General features: G+C 41.4%; 2 non-coding genes across 2 annotated transcripts; both read left to right on the top strand.

Moving 5' to 3' along the window:
• Positions 1 to 9,524: 9,524 nt before the first annotated feature.
• Trnaa-agc (transfer RNA alanine (anticodon AGC)) lies at positions 9,525 to 9,597 on the top strand. The gene has a single exon. It is a non-coding gene; the product is annotated as a tRNA-Ala (tRNA).
• A 918-nt stretch (positions 9,598 to 10,515) lies between these two features.
• Positions 10,516 to 10,588, top strand: Trnav-cac (transfer RNA valine (anticodon CAC)). The gene has a single exon. It is a non-coding gene; the product is annotated as a tRNA-Val (tRNA).
• The last annotated feature ends 3,893 nt before the right edge of the window (positions 10,589 to 14,481 follow it).

The raw sequence follows: 14,481 nt of genomic DNA, 5'->3' as shown, positions 1-14,481 counted from the left end.
AGAATACCATTCCTCTTAACAGCTGGAAAATATTCCACTGTATAAATGGCCATATTTTCATTATTCATCCATCAGTTAGTAGATATTGAGGCTGTTTCTAATTTCTGGATATTATGAACAAAGTATCAATGAACATAAATAAGCTAGTATCTCGATAATAGGATATAGAGTCCTTTGGGTGTATGACGCATAGTGGTACAAATGGATCTTATTAGCCTGTTTGTTTGTTTGTTTGTTTGTTTGTTTGTTTGTTTGTTTGAAACAAGCTCTCTCTGCACAGCCCTGGCTGTTCTGGAACTTACAGTGTAGATCACCAGACTTCCCTCAAACTCACAGAGGTCCGGCCTGCATCTGCCTACCAAATTCTGTCATTAAAGGCATGCCCCGTCATGCCAGTTTTAGCTGGATTTTTTAGGTAGATCTATTTCCAGCTTCCTGAGGAACCACCACAATAATTTCTATGGTGGCTGCATATGTTTGAACTCCCGCTAACACTAAGTAGTATTCCCTTTTCCCCACCGCCTCATCCCCTGTGCTGTCATTTGCTTTATCGATCTTGAACATTCTGACTCAAGTAAGATGAAATCTCAAAGTAGTCTTGAATTGTACTTCCCTAGTGACTAAGAATGTTAAGCATTCTTAGTTTCTCACCATTTATATTTCATCTTTTGAGAGCTCTCTGTTTAGTACTGTAGCTGTTTTTGCTTTTGTTGTTCTCTTAATATTCAGGGTTTTAGTTCTTTATATACCTACTAGATGTATAATTTGTAAACAACTTTCCCCATCCTGTAGCCTGCTGTTTTGCCAAATGACAGTGCCCTTTGCTGTAAGAGGTTTTTAGCTTCACGAGGTTCCGTTTTATTAATCTCACTGCCTTGCTATCAGTGTTCTGTTCTGAAAGCCTTTTCCCAAGACAATGAATTCAAACCAATTCCCTACTCTGTAATCTATCAGATTCTGGGTATCTGGTCCTGCGTTGACATCTTTTATCCAGTGGGAGATTTTTTGTGCAGGATGATAGATGCAGATCTATTTTCATTCTTGTATATGTAGCTGTCCAGTTTGCAAACAATTTGGATGCAGATGCAGGCAGACTTCTGTCTCTTCTCCAGTTTATGTTTTGCTTCTTTGTCAACAATCAGTTGTCCATAGATATGTGAACTTGTGCATGAGTCTTAAGTTTGACTCCATTGATCAACATGTCTGGTTTTGTGTGAACAGCATGCTGTTTTGATTACCAAGGCTCCATAATACAGCTTGAAATCTGGGGCAATGATACTTTCAGCAGTTCTTTTATCATCCAGGATTGTTTTAGCTATCCTGAGGTTGGTTGTTTTCTTTCTTTTTTTTTTTAATTTCCATATGAACTTGAAGATTTTTTTTCAATATCTATAAAGAATTCTGTTGGAATTTTGATGGGGATTGCATTGAATCTGTAAGCTTCTGGCAAGATGCCCATTTTCACAGTATCAATTCTACCAATGCATGAGAGGTCTTTCCATCTTCTAGTCTCTTCTTCAATTTCTTTCTTTGGTGTCTTAAAGATTTTATTTTTACATCTGTCTTAGTCAGAGTTTTTTTTTTTTAGACTACAGTAAGATATCGTTTATTAAAATATACTGTTATACATAAAACCCAGATTTTCCAAACTTTTAAGTTGTACAAACTCAGCCTCCTGGCAAAAATATAAAACAGTATATCAGAGCACAAAGATAATTGTATACTCAAAATCATTAAGCCTACAAGGTAATACTGGGCATATTGAAATAGAAGTTTCGGTTAGTTACATAGAGCAGCCTACTCAAGTTTTTTTTTTTTTTTTTTTTTAAGCATAATAGAACAAGCTTTCCCACCTGCTAACACTGGCACTTCATTTGTTTCCTCATCTCTACCAAGAAGTTAGTAACCCCTTGAAAATTATTCCAATGTTCTTTGCTTGCTAATATTTACATTATTTCCCCTCACCTTTATTACATCTTCAAAATGGCCTCATTTTGTTAGCGTGCTAGATTTTGAGTCTGATAAGTGGACCTTAGTGATAAAACTTGTCAGCATTGTTCTGACCTTAAGAAACACAGCTTTTATTTGAAATAAGGTCCCCATTCAAGAGCACCTCACATGGGGTTTTTGGAAAACATTGTGTTGGAGATTTCAATGGCTGTGAACCAAAAGTTCTACCACATGCATCATGGTAGTCTATATCAAGTGAGCAAAATTAAAGGTTCTGTTTGTCAGGGTTTCTATTCCTGCACAAACGTCAATCATGTCCAAGAAGCAAGTTGGGGAGGAAAGGGTTTATTCAGCTTACACTCCCATACTGCTGTTGATCACCAAAGGAAGTCAGGACTGGAACTCAAGCAGGTCAGAAAGCAGGAGCTGATGAAGAAGCCATGGAGGGATGTTCTTTACTGACTTACTTCCCCTGGCTTGCTCAGCCTGCTCTCTTATAGAACCCAAGACTACCAGCCCAGGGATGGTACCCCCCACAAGGAGCCCTTCCCCCCTTGATCACTAATTAAGAAAATGCTTTGCAGATGGATCTCATGGAGGCATTTCCCCAACTGAAGCTCCTTTCTCTGTGATAACTCCAGCCTGTGTCAAGTTGACACAAAACTAGTCAGTACAATTGACCCCTTGTCAACTCGACACACAAACACATCACTAGTAAGCCTCAACCCTTAGTTTCTTATTCATCCCCAAGATCTAAACAACTTTAAAAGTCCCATGGTCTTTGAAAATTCTTAAAATTTCAATCTCTCTTAAAATCCAAAGTCTTTACAATTAAGTCTCTTAACTGTGGGTTCCACTAAAATACTTCCTTCAAGAGGGAAAAGCATCAGGGCACAGTCACAATCAAAAGCAAAATCAAACTCCAACCGTCCAATGTCTGGGATCCAACTCATGATCTTCTGGGCTCCTCCAAGGGCTTGGGTCACTTCTCCAGCCCAGTCCTTTGTAGCACACAGCTTGTCTTCTAGGCTCCAACTTCCTGTACTCCACTACTGCTGCTGTTCTTGGTGGTCATCTCATGATACTGGCATCTCAAAACGCTGCTGTCTTCAACTATAACTTGGCTTCAATAATAGCCTCTCATAGGCTCTCTTCATGGTGCCAAGCCTCAACTCCTTTGCATGACTCCTTCAGTCCTGGGCCATCAATTGCAACTGAGGCTACACCTTCACCAATGGCCTTCTATGGCCTCTCACAGTCCCGAGCCTCAGCTGTTCTGTGTGACCCCTTCATGCCTTCAAAACCAGTACCACCTGAGTAACTCTTACACATTACTAATTCCAGCCACAGCACAAGGTACAACCTTGGCTATCTCTGGAACACAGCCTCTGTGCTCTCAGAAAACACTTCCCAGAAGATGTCACCTCAATGATGCTGGTCTCTTCTTAATCACCTCTAATTTCTTAGCTCCAGCTAACCAGCATCAATAGTCCCAGTAATGCAAAGGTTTCACTTTAGTAATTCTGGTATCTTGTTAATCACAGCTGATTCTTCAGCCCCTGCTAACCAGAACCACAGAATCTTCACAATCAAAACAGCAATGGCCCTAAAAGAGTCTTTAATTTTCCCTATGAAATTTCACAAGCCAGGCCTCCATCTTCATTTTCAACATTATATGTCAAGCTCCTATACAACACCCCATAGAGCTCTTAACATGGATCTTCTAGCCCAAAGTTCCAAAGTCCTTCCACAATCCTCCCCAAAACATGGTCAGGTTGTCACAGGAATACCCCACTATGCTGGTACCAATTTGTCTTAGTCAGGGTTTCTATTCTTGCACAAGCATCATGACCAAGAAGCAAGTTAGGGAGGAAAGGGTTTATTCAGCTTACACTTCCATACTGCTGTTCATCACCAAAGGAAGTCAGGACTGGAACTCAAGCAGGATAGAAAGCAGGAGCTGATGCAGAAGCCATGGAGAGATGTTCTTTACTGGCTTACTTCCCCTGGCTTGCTCATCCTGCTGTCTTATAGAACCCAAGACTACCAGCCCAGGGATGGTCCCACCCACAAGGGGCCCTTCCCCCCTTGATCACTAATTGAGAAAATGCCTTATAGCTGGATCTCGTGAAGGCATTTCCCCAACTGAAGCTCATTTCTCTGTGATAACTCCAGCCTGTGTCAGGTTGACACAAAACTACCCAGTACACATCCCAAGATGTTTTCTGAGGATATTGTGAAAGGAGCTGTTTCCCTGACTTCTTGCTCCATTGGATGTAGGAAGGCTACTGATTTTCATGTGTTAAGCTTGTATCATAGAACTTTGCTGAAATTTTTATCAGCTCTAGAAGTTTTCCGGTGTACTCTTTAAGGGCTTTTATGAATAAAATGTCATCTGCAAATAAAGATACTTTGACTCCTTCCTTTCCTGTTTGTATCCCCTTTGGGTTTCTTTTAATGCTCTTATAAGACTTTAAATACTATATGCAAAAGATTAGAAAAATGAACATCCTTGCTTTGTTCCTGATCTTAGTGTAAATGCTTTGAGTTTCTCTCTCATTTATTTTGGCTGTGGGCTTGCTGTAAATTGCCACTATAATATTGAGATGTGTCCTTTGCATTCTTACTCTCCAGGGCTTTTGTTATAAAGGGGTGTTGAATGTTGGCAAAGGTCCTTTCTACATCTAATGAGATGATGGTATTTCTTGTCTTTCAGACTACTAATGGGGTGGATCCTGTTTATTGATTTACATATTTGAGCCACCCCTGCAAATCTGTAATGAAGCCAATTTGATCATGGTAGAAAACATTTTTTGATATGTTCTTAGCAAGTATTTTATTTAGAATCTTTTTGTCTTTGTCCATAAATGATACTTATCTACAAATTTTTATTGGGTCTTTGCATAGTTTGATATGGGGTAATAATAACTTTTTAAAAAGAATTAGAAAGTGTTCCTTCAGTTACTATTTTGTGGAATAATTCGAGTTAGTTATTATTCATTCTTTGAAGGTTTGGTAGAATTCTGGGCTGAGTCTATCTGACTCAAGCCTTTTTTTGAGAGGGAGTGAGACAGGACTTCTATTTTACTAGAGGTTTTGGGATGGTTATGGTTAAATTATTTATTTGATCTTAACTTTGATGGGTCTTACATAAAAGGCATGCATCCATTTCTTGTACGTTTTTCAATTTGGTGTAATATAGATTTTCAAAGCATGTTCTTATGATTCTCAGTTTCCTCAGTGTCTGCTGTAATGTTCCCTTCTTGTTTCTACTTTGGTTAATATGGATTTTCTCTTTGTATTTTATTCAACTTGGCTAAAAGTTTGTGAATTATGTTAATTTTCTCAAAGAACTAACACATTTCATTGATTCTTTGAACTGTTTTTTATGTGTTTGTTTGTTTGTTTCTAAATCATTAATGTCAGCCCTGTTTGATTATTACTGTCTATTATTTTTGTTATTTCTTCTTGTTGTTCTAGAACTTTCAGGTAAGTTACTGCTGTGAGATCACTCCATGAGTGTGTGTGTGTGTGTGTGTGTAATAAATGATTAGTGTTATGAACTTGCCTCTTAGAACCACCTTCCTTGTGTCCAGTGTGTCTGTGTATGTTGTATTTGTATTTCCATTCATTTTAAAAGGAGGTTTCTTTCTTAGTTTCTGTCTTCACCCATTTTTCACTCAGCAGTGAGTTAGTCCATTTCCATGAGTCCATATACTCTTTTTTGCTCTTGGTATTCAGCTTTAACACACAGTGGGTAGAAAAGAGGCAGACTGTTATTTCAGTTTTCTTATATCTGTTGAGACTTGCATTCTGTCCTGGTATGTGGCCATTTTTGGAGCAAGTCCCATGAGAGGCTGAAATAAAGTGTGCTCTTTAGTGCTTGGTTAGAATGTTCTGTAGATGTCTGCTAGGTCCAATTGACTTATGATGTTATTTAACTGCAGTATTTCTGTTTAGTGTTTTTCTTGCTGACCTGTCTATTGAGGAAAGTGGGGAATGGAAAACACCCACTATCACTGCATGTTATAAATTTATGATTTTAGCTGTAGTAGTATTTCTAGTATGAATTTGGTTGGCCATGTGTTTGGTGCATAACTGCAATATTCTCTTGGTGGTTTTTTTCTTTAAAGACTATGTAGTGTCCTTCTCTATCACTTCTGGTCAGTTTTGATTGGAAGTCTATTTTGTCTGATATTAAAATAAGTGCACCTGCTTGCTTCTTGGGACCATTTACTTGGAATACCTTTTTCATCCTTTTACCATGAGATGCTGTCTATCCTTGATGATGAGATTTATTTCTTACGTTCAGTAGAAAGATGGATTCTGTTTTCTAATATGTTATTCTGTTATCAACGATCTCTGATATCTGTTGTTGTGGTGTGAGGTTTTCCCCTCTCTTTTGCTTTACTTACTGTTCTGGGATTATTTGTTTCCTGTGTCTATTTGGATGTGGCTAATCTCACCAGAGTGAAGGTTTTTGTTTGTTTGTTTGTTTGTTTGTTTTTGTGGAATGTTGTTCTTTCTTCATTGGTTGGGACTGACAATTTTGCTGGGTATAGTAGTCTGGGCTGGCATCCATAGTCTCTCTGGGATTGTGGATCATCTGTCCAGGCCCTACTGACTTTGAGAGTGTCCATTGAGAAGTCAGGAGTTATTCTAAGGAGAATGCCTTTATAAGATTTACCTTTTTCCCTTACAACTTTTAATATTGTTTCTTTGTTCTACAGATTTAAAGTTTAGAATATTATAGTTTCTGGAAAGTTTTTTTTTTTCTGGTCCTGTCTATTTGGTATTCTGTGAGCTTCTACTTGGACAGCACCCCCTTCTTTAGATTTGAGAATTTTTCGCCTATGATTTTGTTAAAAATATTTTGTGTGCCTTTGATTAGATTTTCTGGATATTTTGTGACAAGATGTTTTTAGTTTTAACATTTTCTTTGACTGAGATATTCATTTATTCTACCCTGTCTTCAAATTCTCTCTTGAATGTATTGTAACCTGTTGATGAGGCTTGCCTCTGAAGTTTCTGTTTGGCATCCTAAGTTATTTATCTCCAGTTTTAGTTCAGCTTGGGTTTTCCTTAGTGATTCTATTTCTACTTTCCTATCTTGAAATGTTTTGCTTGTCTTAGGATTTCTATTACTGTGAAGAGACACCATGATCATAGCCCGATCCAACTAACCTTCCACCTTGTGAAAAAAGATTAAAGAACAGTTTAGGCATGGTGGTATAGGCCTTTAATCCCATCACTCAAGAAATATAGACATGCAGATCTCTGAGTTCAAGGTCAGCCTAGTCTACACAGCTAGTTCCAGGACATGCAAGCTTAGGCAGTGAAAGAAACCATCAAAAACAGAAAGTGGTGAAGTTGTAATTGAACAAGGGGACCATTTTCAAGCCCAGGCAAACAGCAAAACTTGGCAGCTTTGGCATTAGTGTCAAGGAGTTATGGAATCTCCCTCAATGGCTAAGGAAAGCCCTGTGACTATGACTGAGGCCAGGTGTGTGGCAAGGGTGTCCTGTGTGAAAGTCCAGAGAGGCTATTACATGAAGTTGTGAAGGTAAAGCCTGGATTGCTTCAGAGACCTCAAGATGTTGGAGATGAAAGAGTTCTAGGACACCTGCCTAGGAAAGCTGTTAACAGGAAATGGAACCAGTTCATGAGAAAGAAGTGTGTTGCAGTCAACAAGGCTGAAAGGAGTTGAAGATCTGAAGACCACTTTGACATCAGACATGGAATTGCAGAGTTTGGAATTTGCCCGGCTGATTTTTCATCTTGTTGGTCCAGTATTTCTTCACTGTGCTCCCTTTCAGAACAGTAATGTATATCCTGGGTCACTGTATCTTAGAAGTATGTGATCTGCTTTTTCATTTTAATTTGACAGGAATTACAGTTGAGAGATTGTATGAAGAGACTTTGAACTTTGGACTTTAAAGGAAGTTTGAGATTGTTATAGACTATAGGGACTTTTGAAATTGAACTGAATGCATTTCAGCATTATGATATGGCCACTAGCCTGTGGTGAGGGAGTGAACTGTGGTGGTTTGAATATCAATGGCTCCCATAGACTGATGGGTTTGAATGCTTGATCCATAGAAAATGAGACTATCAGGAGATGTGGCCTTGTTGGAGAAAGTGTGTCACTGTCGGGGTGGATTTCTATGCTCAAGCTATGTCCAGTGTGACACACTGTCTTCTTCCTATTGCCTGTGAATCAAGATAGAGAATTCTCCAGCATCATGTCTGCCTTCACACTGTCATGCTTCTTACCGTGAAGATAATGGACTAAACCTCTGAAACTGTAAGCCAGCCTCTATTAAGTGTTTTTCTTTATAAAAATTGCTGTAATCATGGTGTCTCTTTACAGCAATAAAACCTTAAGACACTAAAACAGGGGGGGGGGGCAGATCTGTGTGTTGTTGGCTGACAAGAAAGAATCCTTAAGATATTTGCATGCAGTTCCGCAAATTGCCATAAGGAGGCGGTAGATGCCCCGGGATATTAGTAAATTAATTATATAACTGTCAAAGTTAAATTACAGAGTTACATTATATATCTTAGATGGCTTACTTACCCTTTTCAATTAGGCTTACAAGATGCCACATCACTCATTATAGAGGAATAAATAAGTTTTCTTGACCATACACTAATAATTTTATTCCTTATTAGCGCACTAGTACTCTACATTATTTCACTTATATTAACAACTGATCTGTGGCTGCTGGGAATCAAAGTCAGGTCCTCTGGAAGAGCAGCTAGTGCTCTAACATGACAATTTCTTTAGAAAATGAGAAGAGAGCCACAGAGCCTGCCCCTCACAGTAGTGGAATCAAGGTGTTCTGAAACATTCAGTGTCTTTTTTGCGACATTCAATCCTTCACATTCACAGCAGGATAACTCCTAATAACCAAAATACAAAATCAAGCTACCGTCTATCCATGGACAGATGAAAACACAGCAGACACACATGGAACGTTAGCTACTCCGCCCTTTATAAAGAGGCTCTTGCAATCACTGAAATGACGAAGCTGAGGACATGGTGTTAAGTGAGGTGAACCAGCCACAGATGGACAAATTCCACAGGACTTCGCTCACAGTGTGCAATCAGAGTGTTCAGTTGGCAGTAACAGAGTAGAGTAGGGTCACCAACGGCTAGGGATGAAGAGGGAAGGCCTTAGCTACTTTGAACCCCATGATAACACACATATACAAAGAACGTCAACATCCTGTAATTTACTAAGCAAGTTTTGAATGCATCCATAGAAACTAAGAAAACATATGAGTTCAGAGTGTTTTTGTAGTGTAGTGGTCATCACGCTTGCCTAATATGTGTAGAGGTCCCCGGTTCGAAACCGGGCGAAAATGGTGTTTTTCTTTTTCTTCTCACTTTCTCTTGTGTGTTTAGATTCTCAGCTCATTCTCTACACTTTTGGGCAGTTAGGACAATCTCAGCTCCACCGTTTCAGCCTACGCTGTCATGCTTTCCAGCTTCATAGCTATACCTGTGTGAGGACCAGTGGAGACAATTAGCATAAAAGGAAGTACAAAAGAAAAAAGCTTTTCCTTATGTCGGGGGATTAGCTCAAATGGTAGAGCGCTCGCTTAGCATGCGAGAGGTAGTGGGATCGATGCCCACATCCTCCAGTTATTCCTTATGTTATGCACCACGCCTTGGAAGAGTACTCGCTTCCTCTAAATTGAGGACTGAAACTACCCTCCTTAGTCTTAGTCTTTCCTCAGACACTCTGAAGATAAACTAGAGGTTTTCATATCCACGTCATGTACTCGTTTACATTAGACAATTGTTTCTGGGCGTCTCCATTTGTCTTTCCACTCGTACATTAAGTCAGAACCGCTTCTGTGTACCCAGGTTTAGACTTTTCCTCTTAAACCGTGCTGTGTTTGTTCTCTTGCCTCTTTGGAACCTTTCTCTTTCTCGTCCATCTCTTTGCTCACTCAACCGCATTATCGGAGGGTTGTTTTGCTCTTCACCGGAGCTACCCACAGTACAGCACTACCTGGAGTTCAGCATTTCATGGACTAAACTCCACTTGGCCTAAGCGCGAAGTGGCGTCCTCTCCACTAGTCCATTTCTAAACTCTGTTGGGGAGAGGGAGAGGGGAGAGAGGGAAGAGAGGGGAGAGAGGGGAGAGGGGGGAGAGGGGAGAGAGGGGAGAGGAAGAGAATCTTTCCTTAACAAGTTGCTGAGACCATTTGAGCCACATGCCCAATTTCTCTCCAAAGGCCTCAAGATGCTCCTCGAATATCTCCGGGTTATCAGGCTCTTCCCCGGATTCCCCTGCGGTGCACAGCTACATCTTAACGCTGGAATTCCTACTCTCCTCCCTCCCAAGAGCTCTCTCCGCCCTGCGCGCCACCCAAGTCACATTAATCCTTCTCTGTAGCAGGATTTCGCCTCTCCACTATGATTTTTATCTTTGCTTTAGTTGCATTCCTTGCGTTTGTCTCCGTTGGTGTGAATCTGTAACTTTTGGATCACACTTGGGCAAGGATACAGTGCGCATCTTGGAGGACAAAGTGAAATAAGTGCCGTTGCTGTGTGTTTCCGTAGTGTAGTGGTCATCACGCTCGCCTCACACGCGAGAGGTCCCCGGTTCGAAACCGGGCGGGAACAACACTTGTCACTGTTTTTTTTTTTTTTTTTTTTTTTTTTCTGAAGTCTTCAGATTTTCAACAGAGCAAACACCCATCTGAAAGGAACCGCATGCACTGTAGGATGTTTCCCTCTGGGTCCCAGATTAGGCATAGATCACACCCAAACACCAATTTTCAAGCACAAGCCAAATACAGAGAGATCCATTATTAAGCAAGGCAAAAAGACAAAGTGGCTGAATCTGAAACCAGCATAAACCACAGCAAAGAGCTTTGCATGTGTTAATTTTAAGAGGGAAAAACAAAACAAACAAACAAACAAACCCGAGGCCTGTGTTAGAATGAACTAGGACTTTTTGGGAAATTCTGATTGGAAGCCGGGCGTGGTGGCACACGCCTTTAATCCCAGCACTCGAGAGGCAGAAGCAGGCGGATTTCTGAGTTTGAGACCAGCCTAGTCTACAAAGTGAGTTTCAGGACAGCTTACATGGAAAAAAACAAAAAGAAAGAGAAAAAAAAATTCTGATTGGATATTTTTAATCAGTTAGTTCAAAAAAATACATTTTGACCTTGATGTTTTGATAGTTGGACCTTGTTCGGGCACAGGAATGAATCAGCAGGCACATAAAGGACTAGATCTTGGGGGTTAGCTTTGGAAATGTAATCTAACGTTTTATCAAGGGGAAGAAGGACAAAAGGCAAAGTTGTTGGCACCATGTTTGTCATGCCCCGGCCTGCTAGATCTTTTCACCATGTTTCTTGACCAGACCTACAGGAGCACATTCCCCATGCTTTTTCTAGGGAAACAAACAAACAAACAAACAAAGGAAGGCACACCTTTCCACTGCCACCAGGAATTTGTTAGCTCTCCACATTTTTCCACGTCCACTTCAACTCATCACTTTTCTTGTAGAACAGTAGTTCTCAGCCTTCCTAATTATCTATCTTAGTTAGGGTCTTACTGCTGTGAACAGACACCACGACCAAAGCAACTCTTATAAATGACAACATTTAATTGAGGCTAGCTTACTAGTGCCACTCCCTGGGCCATACAAGCCATCACACTAATGTTGCGACCTTTTAATACAGTTCCTCATGCTGTGCTGACCCACAACCACAACTTTATATTCATTGCCAATTCATAGCTGTAATTTTGCTAGTTATGAATCATATGTAAATATCTGTCTTTTCCTGTTGTCTTAGGCAATTTCCGTGAAAGGGTCGTTCTACACCCCACCCCGTCCCCCGCCCCTCAGGAGTCGCGACCCACAGGTTGAGAAGCACTGTATTAGAAACTGGCATAGATGCTCTGATCCTGAAAGGCTTTTGAGCAGTCTGTGAGAACCTCGGTTATGCATTTTCGGACTCATCAGCCATGCAGTCCTGGAGCCCAGGAAGCTGCTCCGGGGTTCGAGTTCACAGATACAGTCTGCAGGTTTGCCTGTACCTCTGCTCCTCAGGTGAGGAATCTTTCAACCTATATAAGGAAGAAACAGCAGTGTCTGGATACACGGCTCATTTGCACACTTTTCTGCTTCTTGCCTTGCTCCTTTTTAAAATTGATTTTCTAAAAAAAATTTTTTCATATGTGTATGAGTGATTACCCTCATGTATGTCTGTGCACAGTGGGCATTACATCCTGATGCTGACAGTTGTGAACTGATGTTAGGAGCCCAGGTCATCAGGAGGAGCGTAGATCCCAATGATGTCAGGAGACCCTGCAGTAACCACTGTCATTTCTGTCTCCAGGTTTGTGGGTATGATAATAAAACCACTTCATTTTAGCTACTTACTGTGGAAAGATTACTAGGCTAGCTCTCTCATCACTCAGTATTGGAACCTTATGTCCCAATCCTCTGATCTAACTGATGAAAAATTAGAGTTAGTGATGGCTGGCTGTGTACCAAGAGTCAGTGGGGTGCACTAGGCCAAATGGAAATGTGTTTTCTGTTGTTAATCTCCTTACTTAAAGATAGGCCTCACTGTGTTTCCTTGGCTGGCTCCGGCCTGCCTATGTGGACAGAATGAATTCTCAATCCTACCCCCCCTCAAAGTGCTAGATAACAGGCAGATTGTTACTATCAGTTTCAGACTCCTGGCTTCCTGTTCAGAAATCAGACCTGTAGAATCTTCCAATAAGTTGCTTCCAGGTTCCTCACACTGAGGCCAGGGATTTGAATTTGTCAGTGCAAGGACTGAGCAAGTAAAAGCACTTGTCGCCAAACTGCTGAGCTGAGTTTGTTCCTGGGTAGAAGGCGTGGTTGAAGGAGAGAACCCGCTCCTGCACTTGCCCTGATTTCCACGATGGAGCCAGGGCACTCTCCTCTCCTGCCCTCCAGCAAATACCTGTAAAAGAATTAAAAAAAAGAGTGCTTGCATCAGTGAGGCTGGGAAGCTGGAGGGTAGACAGATGTCAGAAAGGCCGGTAGATCGACACTAAGACGATCACTGACAAAGCATCTGGAATCCACCCACGTCAAGAAAATCGTCAGAAAGCTTCTTTCTGAGAAGTTTATAAAAAAAACTCGGTTACGACTTGCATTAGGTCATTGCACACTGAGAAGGTCGAGGGAGGTGCAAAAGGTTTCTACAGGTGAAAATAAGAAACCAGCACCGGTTTCATAGGCGGCAACCCATTTTGCAAGGAGAGAGCCCATGTGAGGATTCTTGGCTTTGTTTTAAACTCCCCCTCCGAGAATGAACACAAAAACAAGCAGCTCACCCTGCTCAGTTTTCTTTGATAAACAACTGTTGCAGTCCATGTAGAAACAAGCTCCCACGGCTCTTAACCAACACAGAGAGAAGCTTTAGTGGGGAAGTAGGTGCACCTGGTTAGGCATAAACACTACGCAAAACACTGCGCCAAACAGACATGAGATATAGAACCTTCTTGCAGCTAGGAGGCGACTTGGATGAGTTTCTGCCCAATGATTGGGCTGAGGCCAGAGGAGCTATACTTTTCCTTGTCTCCCCACCAGGCCCTGTGGGTCCTGAATCCCATTATACTCTGTGTGTGCGCCAAGCCTGCTTCCTGCGCTCACCGTTGGGAGGACTCTCTGGATTTGTCCTTAAGGAGACATCCACACCTTGAGAGGATCACCAATGTAAGGGAGGTTGGCCACTTCGCAGTCCGTGCAGGACATCCCGAGTCACCAAATTCTCAGCACAAAGATTTTTTATCCAAGGTCAAGCTGGGTGGCTGGTGGTGTGTGTGTGTGTGTGCGCGCGCGCGCGCGCAAACGTGGCATCGGAGCTGGCTGCAGCTGCAGCAGCAGCAGCAGCAGCAGCAAGCAAGCAAAGCAAAATAGCAGGAGAGGGTTTTTAAGGAGAAAGGAGGGAGTCTGTGCTAGAGTCACAATGTAAATACTCTGATATTATCTGGCACACATTACCGGGACTCTCAAAAAGTAACTGGCCAGAAATCTGAAAATTCGGAGAAACTTGTTTTTGTTTTCATAGTATGTTAGAATTCTATTTTGTATCATTGATGAATACACTGGATAGTTTTATGTTAACACAGGCTGAAGTCATCTGAAAGGATGGAATCTCAAGAAAATGCTTCCATAAGATGGGTTGTAGATAAGCCTGTAGGGCATCTTCTTAATTGATGGAGGAAGGCCTGGCCCATTGTGGGTGGGGCCATCTCTGGGCAGGTGGTCCTGGGTTTTACAAGAAAGCAGGCTGATCAAGCCAGTAGGCAGCACTCCTCCATGGCTTCTGCATCAACTGCTATTTCCAAGTCCTTGCCCTGTTTGGGTTTCAGTTCTGACTCCCTTTGATGATGAGCTATAATGTGGAAATGTAAGCCAAATAAACCCTTCCTCCCCAGGTTTCTTTGGTCATGGTGTTTCATCACAACTATAGTAACCCCAAGACAGTGTATAACTGAAGCAAGATTGGAAGAGGAGATGTGTT

The sequence above is a fragment of the Mus caroli genome, unplaced genomic scaffold, assembly GCF_978045245.1.
Source record: "Mus caroli unplaced genomic scaffold, Mus_caroli_1 scaffold_15, whole genome shotgun sequence".
NCBI lineage: Eukaryota > Metazoa > Chordata > Mammalia > Rodentia > Muridae > Mus > Mus caroli.
The sequence above is the reverse complement of the archived record's forward strand: the minus strand, read 5'-3'. Positions and strand labels throughout refer to the sequence as shown.